We start from the raw sequence: 16945 nt of genomic DNA, 5'->3' as shown, positions 1-16945 counted from the left end.
GGCCTCCAAAATCACTGCAGCCATGAAATTAAAAGACACTTTCTCCTTGGAAGAAAAGTTATGACCAACCCAGACAGCATTTTAAAAAGCAGAGACACTACTTTGCCAACAAAGGTCTGTCTACTCAAGGCTATGGTTTTTCCATTAGTCATGTATGGATGTGAGAGTTGGACTATAAAGAAAGCTGAGCACTGAAGAACTGTGGTGTTGGAGAAGACTCTTTAGAGTCCCTTGGGCTGCAAGGAGATCCAACCAGTCCATCCTAAAGGAAATCAGTCCTGAATATTCACTGGAGGGACTGATGCTGAAACTGAAACTCCAATACTTTGGCCACCTGATGCGAAGAACCGCCTCATCTGAAAAGACCCTGATGTTGGGAAAGATTGAAGGCAGGAGGAGAAGGGGATGACAGAGGATGAGATGGTTGGATGGCATCACCAACTCGATTGGACATGAGTTTGAGTAAGCTCTGGGAGTTGGTGAAGGACAGGGAAGTCTGGCGTGCTGCAGTCCATGGGGTTGCAAAGAGTCGGACACGACTGAGTGACTGAACTGAGCTGAAAGGTGACTCTTCAAAGCTACGGGGAGAGGAGGTTTGCTTGGTGCGTGGTATTAGGAAAATGGATTCTCTGGGACATGAAGAAATGATGCAGGGGAGGGATTCCTGAAAGGTCAACACACACACAAAGATACTCTCACAAGAAAGGAGAAAAATAAAAATTCATATGACAATTAAATACTTCACATCTATTAAAATACAAAGTTTAGAAAAACTGTGAAGATGTAAAAATAACAGGCTCCCTGTGCAGTCCTGGTGGGTATATACACTGATACTGGAAAGGCTTCTGGAAAGTCACTTTGGCTGTCCTTGGCAAGATCTAGCGTGTACACACTCTATTACTGTTAGTCCCATCTTAAGCATTCATCCCAGAGAAATTTTCCATCAGGTTAGTAAAGTGGCAATTTTAAAAGATGCTTTTAATGCATGACTTTGATACTGTAAACAACCCGAGTGTCCAACAAATGAGAATCAGTAAGTTAAAGGTAGAAAATACTTAGATAATATTAATACTACTTACCCTTAAAGTAATATAAGTGAGATCACTTTCAGCACCATGGGCAGTCATTTCAAACAAGGCACTGGGCAAAAGGCTAAAAAAATTTTGAACACAATACCATTTGCATAAACTTAAAAACACAAATACATATAAAACAATACTACATTTTCCAAATATAAATGAATTTAAGAATATGGTGTACTTTCCTGGGGGAACAGTGCTTAAGATGCCATGCTTTCAATGCAGGGGGCAAGAGCGCAATCCCTGGTTGGGGAACTAAGATCCCACATGCCTCGCAGTGCAGCCCACCAAAAAAAGAATATGCATAAAGTACATGAGAATGGATATCTATAGCAAAAGATGAATGAAACCATGGAAGAAGAATAAAGAGGAAATTAAATAATTGAGTCCATACTAGATAGCGGCCTAACATGGGCTTATGGTTCCATTGGGCTGATTAACGAAACTTTCTGTCCTATATTTACCTTTCAAATTATTATTTAAAACACAAGCCGGCTCATCCTTTAGATTTGGTTTCTATTTGTAGAACATCTTCAAGTATGAAGTATTTAATACCTTCACATTCTTTCAGGTAATGCTCACAAGAAACATGGATGTTTGCTATGATTGTCTACATTTTGCAAAAAGGAAACAGTGTCTGCACTTAAGGAATTTTCCCAAGGTTGCATAATTAGTAAGTTAGAACGAAGAGGTTGAAACCTGGGTGTGGGAAATACAGGACAATTCCTCCAGCACACCTCACCTTAACTATGTGGTCTTAAGACTCCTCCTTTTTGGGGCTCCAAAATCACTGCAGATGGTGACTGCAGCCATGAAATTAAAAGATGCTTACTCCTTGGAAGGAAAGTTATGACCAACCTAGATAGTATATTCAAAAGCAGAGACATTACTTTGCCAACAAAGGTCCGTCTAGTCAAGGCTATGGTTTTTCCAGTAGTTATGTATGGATGTGAGAGTTGGACTGTGAAGAAGGCTGAGCGCTGAAGAATTCATGCTTTTGAACTGTGGTGTTGGAGAAGACTCTTGAGAGTCCCTTAGACTGCAAGGAGATCCAACCAGTCCATTCTGAAGGAGATCAACCCTGGGATTTCTTTGGAAGGACTGATGCTAAAGCTGAAACTCCAGTACTTTGGCCACCTCATGCAAAGAGTTGACTCATTGGAAAAGGCTTTGATGCTGGGAGGGATTGGGGGCAGGAGGAGAAGGGGACGACAGAGGATGAGATGGCTGGATGGCATCACTGACTTGATGGACGTGAGTCTGAGTGAACTCCAGGAGTTGGTGATGGACAGGGAGGCCTGGCATGCTGCGATTCATGGGGTCGCAAAGAGTCAGACACGACTGAGTGACTGAGCTGAACAGAACTGAGATCCTATATACACTAGACTGTATACAACACCCTAGGAGCAATGAACAGAGATGCTGATGTTGCTGTGATAGAATCAACCACAACACACAAAATAAGAATGCATAAATCTTGCCATGAAGCCTCTTCCCCGTGGGGTCCCAAAGGAACTATACAAAAGAAGGCATGTTTTTGTTGTTGTTCGGTTGCTCATTGTGTCCGACTCTTTGTGACCCCCAAGGACTGCAACACACTAGCCTCCTTGTCCTTCACTATCTCCCAGAGTTTGCTCAAACTCATGTCCATTGAGTCGGTGATGCCATCCAACCATCTCATTCTCTGTCGCCCCCTTCTCCTTCTGCCCTCAATCTTTCCCAGCATCCGTGTCTTTTCCAGTAAGTCAGCTGTTCAAATCAGGTGGCCAGAGTACTGGAGTTTCAGATTGAGCATCAGTCCTTCCTATGAGTATTCAGGGTTGATTTCCTTGAGAAGGTACATGTGCTTTAAAAATGTACCTGAGTATCATGGCTCAACCTGCATGCTTTCTCCTCTCTCTCCCTCAAATGAATATGACCAGGACCTGAATCTACTAAACCAGAATTTTCTCCTCTTTGGAGGCAGATGGGAGCAAGGTAGTAACAGTCTCGGGGTTGACTCCTGGTTCAGAAAGATCCCCTGGAGAAGGGAATGGCAACCCACTCAAGTATTCTTGCCTGGAGAATCCCATGGACAGAGGAACCTGTCAGACTATAGTCCATGGGATCGCAAAGAGTCAGACACAACTGAGCAACTAACACTTGTCTGTCTTTGAGTAGTAATTTCAGCTGAGGCTCCAAAACAGAGAGAAATAAGTGCCTTTGACAGAGGTGCACCAATATCTCTGTCCCCTTCTCCTGGATATAATACTGGACTACATTTTGCAATATCTCTTGCTTGTATGTAGGTAGGGCCCTATAATTAGATTTCAACAACAAAATGTAAGGAAAAGAATCTCACCACCTAGTCAAACCAGTTAAAAGCGGGGCCATCCTCCGTGCATCAGCAGTTACTGATGCATCAGTACTTATTGATGCCATCTTCCTTGCATGAGGAGTTATTCCTACTGAAAGTGCCACCTCAAATTCAGTGGATTAAAACAACAGCCATTTATTTCAGGCACAATTGGGCAAGTTGGTAACTTGGGTGGGATACAGAGGGTGGTACTTCTCATCTCACTGCGGATGCCCTCTGTGTTTGCAGTGCAATGTAGGTCAGCTGGCCTCTATACTCCTGGCAGTTAGCTGGCAGTTGGCTGAAGGGACAGAATAGCTGAGCACATGACTCTCATTATCTAGCAGACAGATCCAGATTGTTCACATGGGAATAGCAGGGCTAAAAAAAATAAAAGAAGAAGAAGTTTCCTGAGGGCCAGGATCAGAACTGGGTCACTGTCATTCCTACCATACTCTATGGGCCCAAAGCAAGAAATAAAGGCACTGCAGGCTGAAGAAACAAGTATCCAGACTCTACCTTCTGATGGAAGAACTACAAAGCCAAATTACCAAGACTGTGGATACAAGGAAGGGTACCTACCAGCTTCCCCAGGCCTTTTTTCATAACTGTGGTCAAATCTTACCGAACACACCATAAAAGGTGCTGCAGAGGCTCTATAAAGATTCTTAAACCACAGTCCACAGATCTTCAAGGGATTCATTTCAGGAACTGCACGAAGTTTACAAGAGAAAAAAATGCAGTGATGTAAATTAATTTCTAACTGATGTTACCATTTCCTTCAGTTTATTAACGTGACAAACACTATATGATATCAGTGACATTGTCACCATAGAAGTCACGGATGTTTCCTAATATATTCCAGTTGTTAAAGGTATCTCAAAATACTGTTTTGTTCATGATTACTTCAAAAGTACGTAAGTTGTTAGACCTGCCACCTCAGTCTTATTATTTAATGTGTAATAAAGAAGCACCTCTATTATTTTCAACACACTTTACTAACATTTTGACTCTTGTATCCTATTCACTTAAAAGAACTATCCTGAGAAAGGGTCCCTAAGTTTCACCAGACTATCAAAGGAAGCCAGCATACAAAATTAGACTCTCCACAAAGAAGACAGAAAAGACACTAGGAAAAGAAACCTGGATATCGAACAACGGCAGAGAGCAGAGCTCCTCCCAACACCAAACTACTTTGGCCAATAACATGACCCAGAAATAAAATTCCTTTGTTTGAAGCCACTGAGATTTGGGTTTGTGGTTAGAGCACATCTGTGCAGTTTAGACCACTAGTTAACTATTCAGCCTGTCTTTGACATCCAGATGTAAGAACTGGAATCATAAAGAAGGCTGAGCGCTGAAGAATTGATCCTTTTGAACTGTGGTACTGGAAGACTCTTGAGAGCCCCTTGGACTGCAAGAAGATCAAACCAGTCAATCCTAAAGAAAATCAATCCTGAAGATTCACTGGAAGGACTGATGTTGAAGCTGAAGCTCCAATATTTTGGCCACCTGATGCAAACAGCTAGTAAAGTAACGCTCATAATTCCCAAAGCCAGGCTTCAGCAATACGTAAACTGTGAACTTCCAGATGTTCAAGCTGGTTTTAGAAAAGGCAGAGGAACTAGAGATCAAATTGCCGACATTTGCTGCATCATCAAAAAAGGAAGAGAGTTCCAGAAAAACATCTATTTCTGCTTTATTGACTATGCCAAAGCCTTTGACTATGTGGATGACAATGAACTGTGGAAAATTCTGAAGGAGATGGGAATACCAGACCACCTGACCTGCCTCTTCAGAAGCCTGTATGCAGGTCAGGAAGCAACAGTTAGAACTGGAAATAGGACAACAGACTGGCTCCAAATAGGAAAAGGAGTATGTCAAGGGTATATTGTCACCCTGCTTATTTAACTTATATGCAGAATACATCATGAGAAACGCTGGGCTGGATGAAGCACAAGCTGGACTCAAGATTGCCAGGAGAAATATCAATAACCTCAGATATGCAGATGACACCACCCTTATGGCAGAAAGCAAAGACGAACTGAACAGCCTCTTGATGAAAGTGAAAGAGGAGAGTGAAAAATTGGCTTAAAGCTCAACATTCAGAAAACGAAGATCATGGCATCTGGTCCCATCACTGCATGGCAAACAGATGGGGAAACAGTGGAAACAGTGTCAGACTTTATTTTGGGGGGCTCCAAAATCATGTAGATGGTGATTGCAGCCATGAAATTAAAAAATGCTTACTCCTTGGAAGAAAAGTTATGACCAACCTAGACAGCATAGTAAAAAGCAGAGATATTACTTTGCCAACAAAGGTCCATCTAGTCAAGGCTATTGTTTTCCAGTAGTCATGTACGATATGAGAGTTGGACTATAAAGAAAGCTGAGCACCGAATAATTGATGCTTTTGAACTGTGGTGTTGGAGAAGACTCTTGAGAGTCCTTTGGACTACAAGGAGATCCAACCAGTCAATCCTAAAGGAGATCAGTCCTAGATGTTCATTGGAAGGACTGATGTTGAAGCTGAAATTCCAATACTTTGGCCACCTGATGCGAAGAGCTGACTCCTTTGAAAAGACCCCGATGCTGGGAAAGATTGATGACTGGAGGAGAAGGGGACAACAGAGGATAAGATGGTTGGATGGCATCACCGACTCAATGGACATGGGCTTGGGTAGACTCTGGGAGTTGGTGATGGACAGGAAGGCCTGGCGTGCTGCAGTTCATGGGGTCACAAAGAGTCAGACACGACTGAGCGACTGAACTGAACTGAACTGATGCAAACAGCAGAGTCATTGGAAAAGACCCTGATGCTGGGAAAGATTGAAGGTAGGAGGAGAAGGGGGCGACAGAGGATGAGACGATTGGATGGTATCACCAACTCAATGGACATGAGCCTGAGCAAACTCAGAGATAGTGAAGGACAGGGAAGACTGGCATGCTGCAGCCCATGGGGTTGCAAAGAGTAGGACACAACTTAATGACTGAACAACAACTACATAAAATGAGATGGATTAATTAAAAGTAGAATCATTAGGATTATTATACCTTCTTTTACCCCAAAACAAGTAGGGGTATCCTAAAAATTAATTTTTAGACTGACAGGAGAAACAAGTAGAATCTTCTTCCCTGGCTGATGGTATATATACAGCCCAATAAACTTGTGATGAGGTTGGAATGTGAGAGAGTTGTCGGCAGAAACTGATACGGGTTCTCTGGGAGATATGACAGCAAGGGCCTAGCTGGAGCATCACCTCAGCACAGAACAGAAATGAACTTCACTTTGAGAATTCAGTGAATCAAGGAAGCTAAGTTCCCGTGTGGACCCTGTGAAATTTAATCCATTCTTAAGCTGTTTAAGAGGACCTCATTGAAAAGGACTGCCCATAGAGGTAAAGCATGCCCAGTGACATGCCTTGGCTGGCAGAACAGGGGAAGACCTGTAAGAAGTCAGCAGAGACTGGGTCTATTGCCTAAGATAGAGTGAGGTACAGAGGTCCCCACTGGAGGTCTCTGAGAATACCCAAAGAACCACCCACTGGATGCCTATCCTTAACAGAGGGCTTGTGACAGCCATACCATTAGAAGACAACACAATTAGAAACATTGCCTCTGCCTTTTGTAAAGCCCCCACTCCATATTCTCCAGCTATGAAGAAGCCAGATTCAGCAGAGTTAACTGGGAAAGAGGTGGGACAAGAAGACGGAAAGAATGGACCACAACCTTCCCTTCTCCTGCTGAGCCTCAAGTCACAAGTTACGTCTAATTTTGGAGAAAAGGGGTATTGGAGGATCTGAAGTTTTGACATTAGATTAGATTGGACTTTTTACTCTTGCCAGTGAAACTGATCTGATTCCTCAAAATGACTGGGAAAGCAATGAAATCTCCCTAAAACATCATCCAAGAAGTAAGGATTAAATTTTTTTTACAAAAACGTTTGTGAGGAAAGAATGATTCCAACTTATACTCCATTACAGTGACAAAAGGAGCCCAAACTAACTCACAAAATCTGTCAGAAAATGGATGATTCCACATGCTTCAGCCCAGAGTTTTCTCCACATGATTGACTGGCTGGAAGGAACTGCTAAGCAGCAGGGCTTCCTCACTTGGCAGGTATGCCTTGGCGGTGACTACACCACTGGAAGAAGGCAAGGCTTGTGCTATTACCAGGATGTTCCGAAGCTCATGAGATCAATGTATCCTTTTTCACCCCAACTCAAGCCTTCTCAATAGAATCTCAAGATATTTTCTCTACTGAGACCTACTGCCCAGTTACAAAAATATCAAAACTCTCCAGTCTCTTCCTCTGAAACAGGACTATGACTACAAATGTCTTGTTTCCCAAGACCTGTTCTACTTCTCAACCAACTTGTCCACTGTATTCTATTTCTACCAACAAAATATATCATGCAAAATAATCCCAGATGCATGATCACATACAGAAGTATATTTTCCATAAATATTGGTTAACAATTTTCCTGTTTTAATGTGATCAATTAGACTTTTAATTATTACCCACATAGGACACATTGATCTGCCGAGATTTACCACAGTAAAGAGGACCAGAGAAAGACCTGAGCTTGGGTGTTGACCTTTAAGCTACATGTAACAGTAACCGGAAGTGCCCCCACCCATAATCCTCAGACCTGGCCATATTTGTGTATGAGGCAGACCCCCACCTACCAGTATCTGCATCTCCTCCAGGGCTTTTTCCAACACTTCTAGCAGGCCTTTGAGTCTTGGAAATGCCAAGAAATTAACATTTCCCTGAGCAGCCCTCAACTGATAACTGATGGAAGTTATTGTATAAACACCTCAGCTTCTTTGCCCCACAGTAGGATATGTCTGAGTCCTGTGTTCCTTTCTTTCCCAAGAGTGTCCATATGGGATAAAGCTCCAGTTTTCCATGGTGGTAATCGGCTACACGCACCATTTATAAGCTTCCTTCCTTCCCTGTCCCACTTTTTCACCCACTTCCTGAGTTCTTTTCACACCTTGAGAATAAACTATCTATATTCAAAATCCTGTTTTGGGGTGTGCTTCCCCTTGCTTGTTGGTTAAATGTGGCCCCAGAGAATATCCTGGCCTCCGCACAGCCTGACTGGCTTCTCCTCCCCCAACAAATAAGGTAAAAGTGTGAAGTCAGAGAACAGAAAATCTCCCACAGCTCACTCAGTGCAGTGGGAGACCGGCCCAACCTTCACTTTGCTTATTCTGCATGGAGATGTCTCTGAAACTGCCTGCAGTAGAGCTTTTCTGCATCTGTCCACAGGCATGGGAATCTTCCTGGTTTGTTTTAATGAAAGTGACATGTCTGAGAAGAGACAGCCTTCTGAAACCAGATGGGATTTGGTCAAGCATTCTGCTGCCCTTTGCATCTTTCTGAAGTTACTCCTTTGAAAACTGTTGGTGATGGTTAACAAGGCGACCGTTATTCTAGAGGAAAATTTTCAGAGAGGGAGAAGAGATCCAAGCATGTGACTCTCATCTGGACTGCAATGCCGTATGAAGCCAAACATAAGCAGAACACCCCAACTGAGAATTAATGGTGACCGCTCCTGAGCCTCTCCTCTGGCGGGACCCAGACTTCTGGCCCACCTGCTCATGAAGAGCTTGCAGCCACTGCTTCTCCCCACAGAGGGATAAGTGGCTTCTCTTCCAATAAATTCCCCACTACTGGCTTTCTTCACTGGTTTTTCCTTTTCTGTAATCATGATTCCATCATCCCATGCTTCCTCTTGGGCCAATTAACCTTCCATTTCTATGCCTCATCTCATCTCTGGAAAATGTGGCTTCATATTTCAGCTTCTTCTCAGCAGGACTCCAAGCGTAGTCTACAGTTCTTGAAGAGTCTTGAATCCAATCACGACATCAATTAGAGTTGCCAGGCTTCCAGATTCAGAGGATTGTATTAGGTCTTCAGTCATTTTAAGATGAGTTTCCATTTGGCAACCTGCAGCTAACATCTTAAAATGTTCATACTCACTGATAATAATAACATCATCACATCATCATAATAAATATGCACAGCAACTAGTAGGTTCCAGACCTATTCTAAGGGTTTTAGATATATTAACTCACTTAATTCTCACAATAACTCTAGAAGGTAAGTATTATCTTCCCTATAGAAATGGAGGCAACAAACTTGCAAAAAAAAAAAAAATAGTAACTGGCACAAGTTCACACAGTAAGTAGGTGGCAGAAGCAGGATTCAGGGCTGCCATATATGGGTGTGCAGTCGCACACTGCACTCCATTAGGAAGAAGCATTTGCATCAGCTGTTAAACAACCTGCTCAACCTTCCACACCAGGGATATGAAGGACACTCCAGAATTCTTATGGGTTCTCTAGTCAAGACAATTAATGCACAGCCCAAGATTTGCGTATGAAGACATTTATCACAGAATTATTTATATTACAACAGTTAAAGAAAAAAAGCAACAACAGAGGAATGACTAAGGCAATTACATCAAAACCACTTCCTAATTATTTTCAAAGAAAAATAATGCTTTTAAAAGATACATAAAAGTTACCTTGAATTATGGTAAGAGATGAAAAGAAGCAATATAAAAAGTCTAAAAAGTCTGTAGAGTAAAAATAGAAACACAGCACCCACCGTGAGCTCCTGGTATGACACATCCTGTGACCAGCCAGATGCCTATGGCAAGACGATTAATGCAGTATATAACTTTTCATCTCTTTTCCTGCAGCATTATTTCCTTGGGAGATGGTCCTTTCCCTCCTCCACATGATCCTAGTGGGTTGCCACTTACGGGATCCCATCCTTCTAATCCTTTTGACCATTAGAATGGACGTATAACAAGCTTGGCCAAGTTCTGTCTCTATTCCAGATATTTTACTCCCGACTGAGGACACAAAGGGTTGAAAGTGGTTTGAGCAACATTGTAAAGAATTCCTCTGCAGTGTCTGCACACTAAGTTTAGTGAATTTCTATATCAAGCTTCTCAGATCAGGCCTGCCTCTTGCCCTTTCTAAGATCTTTGATTCTATGGACTACCTAGTATCCTTCTTTGCTAGTTATTAAGTGACTGGTTCTCAGATCAAACCACACCCTGCTTTACTTTGCTAGGGTGAGGCCTATGCAAAGCATGGTTCTTTTCTGTCAGTTTGATTCAAGTCAGCTCTGCCACAAACGGTGGGGAGGGAGACTGGAAGACGGGAGGAAGGACTTGCTCCTCCTGAACAAATACAAAGTTTTTCAGTGACACCTGGGCAGCATCTCCCACCCCAGTACACTAACCGGTTCCACAAACAGTGGGTTCCGGTGGCATGGTTTCTATTACTCAGCTTTTATTTCCACACTCTGTGAACTAGCCTCATTGTCCCTCATCTCAGCCCCAAATTACCAGCACCAGGCAGAGCCTTTTTGCAGAGGTCAAGGTACTGATCCATTAGGGTCCCACCTGTGAGTCTCTATGTTCTTATCACCCCCAATTTTCTCCCTCCGTGTCCTTAGCCCTAGCAGTGGGACTGATTCTCGCAATTACTAATTTTATATTAATCCTGCTGCTGCTGCTAAGTCGCTTCAGTCATGTCCAGCTCTGTGCGACCCCATAGACGCCAGGCCACCAGGCTCCCTTGTCCCTGGGATTCTCCAGGCAAGAACACTGGAGTGGGTTGCCATTTCCTTCTCCAGTGCATGAAATTGAAAAGTGAAAGTGAAGTCACTCAGTCATGTCCGACTCTTAGCGACCCCATGACTGTAGCCCACCAGGCTCCTTTGTCCATGGGATTTTCCAGGCAAGAGTACTGGAGTGGGGTGTCATTGCCTTCTCCATTATATTAATCCCAATGTCCTATAATTGCCTTTTCAGTCCTCCAAAACCCAATTAATCCAGACACTTTATTAAACCCTCTCTGTTCAAATAACTGGAATAGCTTCTCTTTTTCCAACTGACTCACCTTCTAGCGCATTCCTTTTTCTCAAGGAATTGCATTGATTCTTTTTCTCAAGCTAGTCAGGCCTCTTGTTGTTGACTAAAATTTAAGAGACCTAATAGGGGGCTTCCCAGTTAGCTCAGTGGTACAGAATCCACCTGCCAGTGGAGGAGATGTGGGTTTGATCCCTGGATTGGGAAGATCCCCTGGGATAGGAAATGGCAACTCACTCCAGTAATCTTGTCTGGAGAATACAATGGACAAATAGATAAAACAACAAGGTCCTACTGTATAGCACAGGGAATTATATTTAGTATCATGTGATAAACCATAATGAAACAGAAAAAAGAAACTTTGAATAGGGTTATTCTCTACCAATGTGGAAGCTGAGACTTAACAATGGTTAATGAACTTGCCAGAAGGCACACAGCAAATAACAGGTGAAACTGTGGCTCAAACTCAGGCCCACCTAATTCTGAAGCTTCCTTGTGGCCCAGGGGCTAAGACTTCGCATCCTCAATGCAGGGGTCCCAGATTCCATCCCTGATCAGGGAACTAGACTCCACATGCTGCAACTAAAGATTCTGCATGCCTCAACTAAGACCCAGTGCAGTCAAATAAATAAAAAGATATTTTTAAATAAATAAAAATTTTAAAAATACAAGTTTTTGCCTTCTCCTCTAGATGACAAAAGTATTCAGCTAAAACATTTTTAAAAGTAGAACCTGACAACTTCTGTCTTCAACAAGATGACATCCTCTGGCCCTGCCCATTCCTCCCCATCAAGTACCATAATAAACACTGCAAATTGCCAGGGCCCAGCCCTGGTGGATCCAGGGAATTCGAAGTGGGGACGGTGTCGGCGATCAGATAAGATTATTTATTTAGAGATATAGAGAGAGATTAGGAAAGAATAGTGTAGTGGAGAAAATAGAGGAGAAAAGAGGCTGTATTCCTTGGTTTACATAGAAAGCCAATAAAGCCCCAAGACAAGGGACTAGCACTGTCTACGTAGGCCGCAGGCGCCTGCTTGAATAGCGGAGGGTGCCCCACCTTGGGGTCCCTCTCGTGTGGGTCTTAGAAGCCCAGGCAAATAAGTAGACACGGCGAGCCTCTATGCTCCAGATGGGAATTCAGCCTGAAAAGGGAGAATAAGAAAAGAACGACATGGGGGAAACCAGTCTTTCCAGGAACTGGTCCATCTCTTTATTTTTCAGTGCAGCTTTTATACTTTAAGTTATACATAGAGATCAATGGATAATACAAAGTCATGCAGGGTCAGCAGTCCTAACCCTTATTGAGACCACGCTTTCTTTCTGCATTCCTTCCGATATAAAAAGTTCTCAGGTGATTTACGTCATCTTCTGGCCAAGAGGCCTGCTAACATTTTATGACCCTTTCTGATGATGATTAGTCAATCAGAAAACTCATTTTCTCCAAAGGTGATTTTTCTTAAGTCAGGCACCACCCTCCGAAGGCACCAGATAAAGTTGCATTCCTACAGGGCAAAGGTGTAGTGGGCTATAATCAAGAGAAGAATTTACTAGCCTGAGGTCTAATGTGATTACTATCAAAGGTTAATACTTATTTTTCCCATATGCTAGTTATATCAATTAGTGTATATAGGGGACAAGGGATATGGAGGCTTAGCAAATATTGGCTCAACGATGAAACCCTCCACCGGTATATTTCTAACAATCCACTAATACTTTACTAATAATTTTCTAACTTCTCAAAAGACTCTGTATTTAGAAAGTTTAGAGTGTCTGGTGCCTCTCACAGTTGGGAGGCTGTGAACAATTACATGTGTGGATGTAAGAGGCCGGACAAACTTGTCAGGCAGGCTAGAGAGCCATCAGAGGAGTTTTTGGACTGAAACACTCTTGTTACGCCCAGGAGACTTATTAACTGGAGCTCTAAGTTAACTCTTTTCAGAGAAAGGTGGTGGGGGATAGCCCTCTATTAATGTCAGAAAAGTTGGTGAAAGGCATAATGCAGTAAGGCAGACAGACTCTGCTTTTGGGGTAGATGCCCTAGAAAGTCCAGGGGGACCCCTGAGGCCTGATCTAGCCTTTGCTCTGGCAGGCCTCTTCCTCATGACCTTTGCCAAGGGCGGGATTCCCCATGCTGGCTCCCGGCAGGAAATAATTCAAGAGACAGCCAAAGGGGGACTCTGAAAGGTAGAAGAAGAGGAGGATCTGGTTTGAGACACCAGAACTGGAGAAGCAGCACAGTGGCTGGGGACCACACAACCTCTCAACCTACAGAAGGGGGTAACCTCAGCCAGATGTTTCCTGATGCCCACCCTGGCAACAGAGGAGGCCCAGGTAGGTTCATTCCTCAGGAGTCCACTGCATCACCAGGTGAGCCCAGCAGCCAAGGTCAATCAAATGCTCCACTGATAGGAAGGAGTCAGGGGGTACTCTTTCCTTCCCCACCCTGGGCTGAGACCCCCACCACCAGCACCACCAACCCACAGACACCACATAGGTGGGAGACACCAGAAGGGAAATACTCCAATATAAGAGGCCATCATGTAGAGTCGGAGTCGCTTTCCAGGCAATAGTGGAAAAGAATATCAAAATCGGAATGAAAGCATTTGCTTTCCTGTCAGATACCAGTGGGGCCTCACACGTATGGACAAAGTCCATGCAGATGTGACTCAAAGCCTGGAGAGCCCCCTGGAAAACAGAGACACAGATAATCCATATCCTGGCCGCTGGGGACAAAAGCAGGGTGAGGGGGTTTCATCTGTCAGATTGCGCATGACAAGGATTCAGGGTTGCATACCATTCCTGACTTTGTTGAAAACACAGCATCTTACGTAGGTTTGCAACCATTCTACTGTTCAAGATATTTTTCAGGTATAATATTTTTAAGAAGTCCACATCCCACCTATTCGTCTCTTTACAGAAACAGGTTTTAAGGAGAAATATTTTGTAAGATAAAAGCAAAATATTCTGTCAACTGAGCTGCAGAGATTGACTAGGGAAAGAGAGAAGAACTCAGGTAAATGTATGTGTCAAGAGGGTAAACTTAGAATATAATTTGGTTTCAACTTTTGTTTCTAGTTTTGCAAAGTAGCATCGAAACTAGGAGATTTTCCTCTGTGTTGCTGTAAAAAGTACAAGTTGGCTCAAAAGGTCACCAGGGATCTGTCAGGGCTCAGCTCCCTGCAGAAAGCACTTTACTCTTCCCAGAAAATGACTTAACAAAGAAGTAAGTCTCAGGATATTTACAAAAAGAGAGAAGGAAGCCAGCATTCCACAGTTTTCCTGGATTTAAAATTCCACTGCCCTAATCAGCAACTTCCCTGGAATAAGGAGTGTTTGGTGGGTGACAAGAAAAAAGTGATAGACAAGCTCCACTTTCAAACTATCACTATGGTACATTTCCCTGTATCACATGCCAGAGTGGCAAAATAAAATAACTGCACTCACACTAGAGAGAATTTACCAGAATGTTGGTAGAAAGCTTTCCAGGGAAATCATTCACTTGTTTATTTAACAAATAATTATTGAGCAATTTCTAGATGACAGATACTGTTCTAGGCACTGAAAAAATGGCATAACAAAGAAACAAAAAAAACAAAAACCTCCCTCAGGAAGCTTACATAGGGGTGAGAGGAAACAAACAAACAAGCATAAGCATATAATGTCAGATGATGATGAGTGTTATGAATAAGGATAAAATAGGTTAAAGGAGGCAGAGTCAGGAAGATGGGGTACAGGAGCAGTATTTTATTTTAAATGCTTAAAGATAACCACTCTGAGGAGGTGGCATTTACGTAGAGACAAAATGGAGCAGGCGATGTGTGCCCATGATTGTAAAATTAAAGAATCCTGGCAGAGCCAACCAAAGGTGAATGGAACACGCACTCAGAAAATGAGAAAAGAGGACTCCCTGGTGGTACAGTGGAGAAGAATGTGCCTGCCAGTGCAGGGGACATGGGTTCGATCCTTGGTCTGGGAAGATTCCACAAGATGCGGAGCAACTAAGTCCGTGCACCATAACTACTGAGCCCGCTTGCTGCAACTACCGAAGGCTGCATGCACCTACAGCCTGTGTGCCACAACAAGAGAAGCCGTCTCCAGGAGGAGCCCGTGCACCACAGCTAGAGAGTGGCTCACGCTCCCTGCAACTAGAGAGAGCGCAAGCAAAGCAAGGAAGACCCAGCGCAGCCAAAAACAAATGAATAAATTATTAAAATGAACACAAGACAAGGACACAAAATGGAGTTGCTTAGGCTAAGCTCCACTCCCCAAACCAGGACTTACCTTAGCACAGCATCGACTCCTTCAGAAACGGGATCTTCCAGAGTCAAGCAGCACGCACGTGGAATCTAGAAAAATGGTACAGATGAACTTATCCGCAAAGCAGAAATAGACACAGACTTAGAGAATAAACGTATGGATACCAAAGAGGGAAGGAAGGGGTGGGATAGATTGGGAAAGTGGGATTGACAAATAAACACTACTATGTATGAAATACTATGTGTAAAGTGGGCTTCCTTAGTGGCTTAGCCGTAAAGAATCCACCAGCCAATGCAGGAGACTCAGGTTCGGTCCCTGGGTCAAGAAGATTCCCTGAAGAAGGAAATAGCAACCTACTGTAGTATTCTTGCCTGGGAAATCCCAGGGACAGAGGAGCCTGGTGGGCTATGGGCTGTGGGGTCACAAAGACAGGACTTGGCAGCTAAACGACAACAATGTGTAACTAAAGAGAACCTACTGTGCTGCATAGGGGACTTTACTTGGTGCTCTGCGGTGACCTATGTGGGAGGGAAATCCAGGGGAGAGGGGAGATGTGTGTATGTGTGACAGGTTCCTTTTGTTGTACAGCAGAAAGTAACACAACAGTATAAAGCAACTATACTCTATTTTTTTTTAAGAGTCATTCAGGAGTCACTTATCAGCACTACTTGGACAATCTGTGTGAGGGGTCCCCACCAGCCCCACTAAGGAAGGAAGCCATGCAACAGTCAACCCAGTTTTTAGCCTCAGTTCACTTCCTCATCCCTGCTCCTGTACAAAATGCCTTTTATTTTTCACAGCTCCTTGGACTCCTTTCTATCTGCTAGACTGGATGCTGCCCAACTCAAACTGATTTCTGCTCAAATAAACTCTTAAAAATTGTAATATGCCTTAGTATCTCTTAACAGTTGTGTCAGAGGACAGAATTAAAGGAGCACCCCAGGGGCCCTGTGAGCCATGGGCAATCAGGTGCAGGTACCACTGAGTTTCCTGAGCTCACTGCCCGTGGATGTTGGCGGGGGGTGGTGGTGGGGTGCAGGGATCAGTTCCTCTCCACAGCTTTTGCATTATGAGCTTTCAGACTTCACATGAGCATTTATTTTTGTGGACTGGATCTGGAAATCAGCCAAGTCAGACTGGATCCAACTTAAAAACCAGACTGGGCCTGGAGTCAGATGGGTTCAACTTAGAAACCAGACCAGTTCCAGCATCAGAATGGTTCTAACTTGGAAACCAGATCAGGTCTGGGGTTGGACCGGGGCCAACCTAAGTGGAACTGAGCCTAGTGTGAGGTCCCAGATGAATAAAATTTGATTCAAGGCTGAAAAAACAGGTTAAACTTACTAAAGATTATCTGGAATTACAGTAGCTAC

Source organism: Ovis aries, chromosome 19 (assembly GCF_016772045.2).
Source record: "Ovis aries strain OAR_USU_Benz2616 breed Rambouillet chromosome 19, ARS-UI_Ramb_v3.0, whole genome shotgun sequence".
Taxonomy (NCBI): domain Eukaryota; kingdom Metazoa; phylum Chordata; class Mammalia; order Artiodactyla; family Bovidae; genus Ovis; species Ovis aries.
This window is presented reverse-complemented; position numbering follows the sequence as displayed.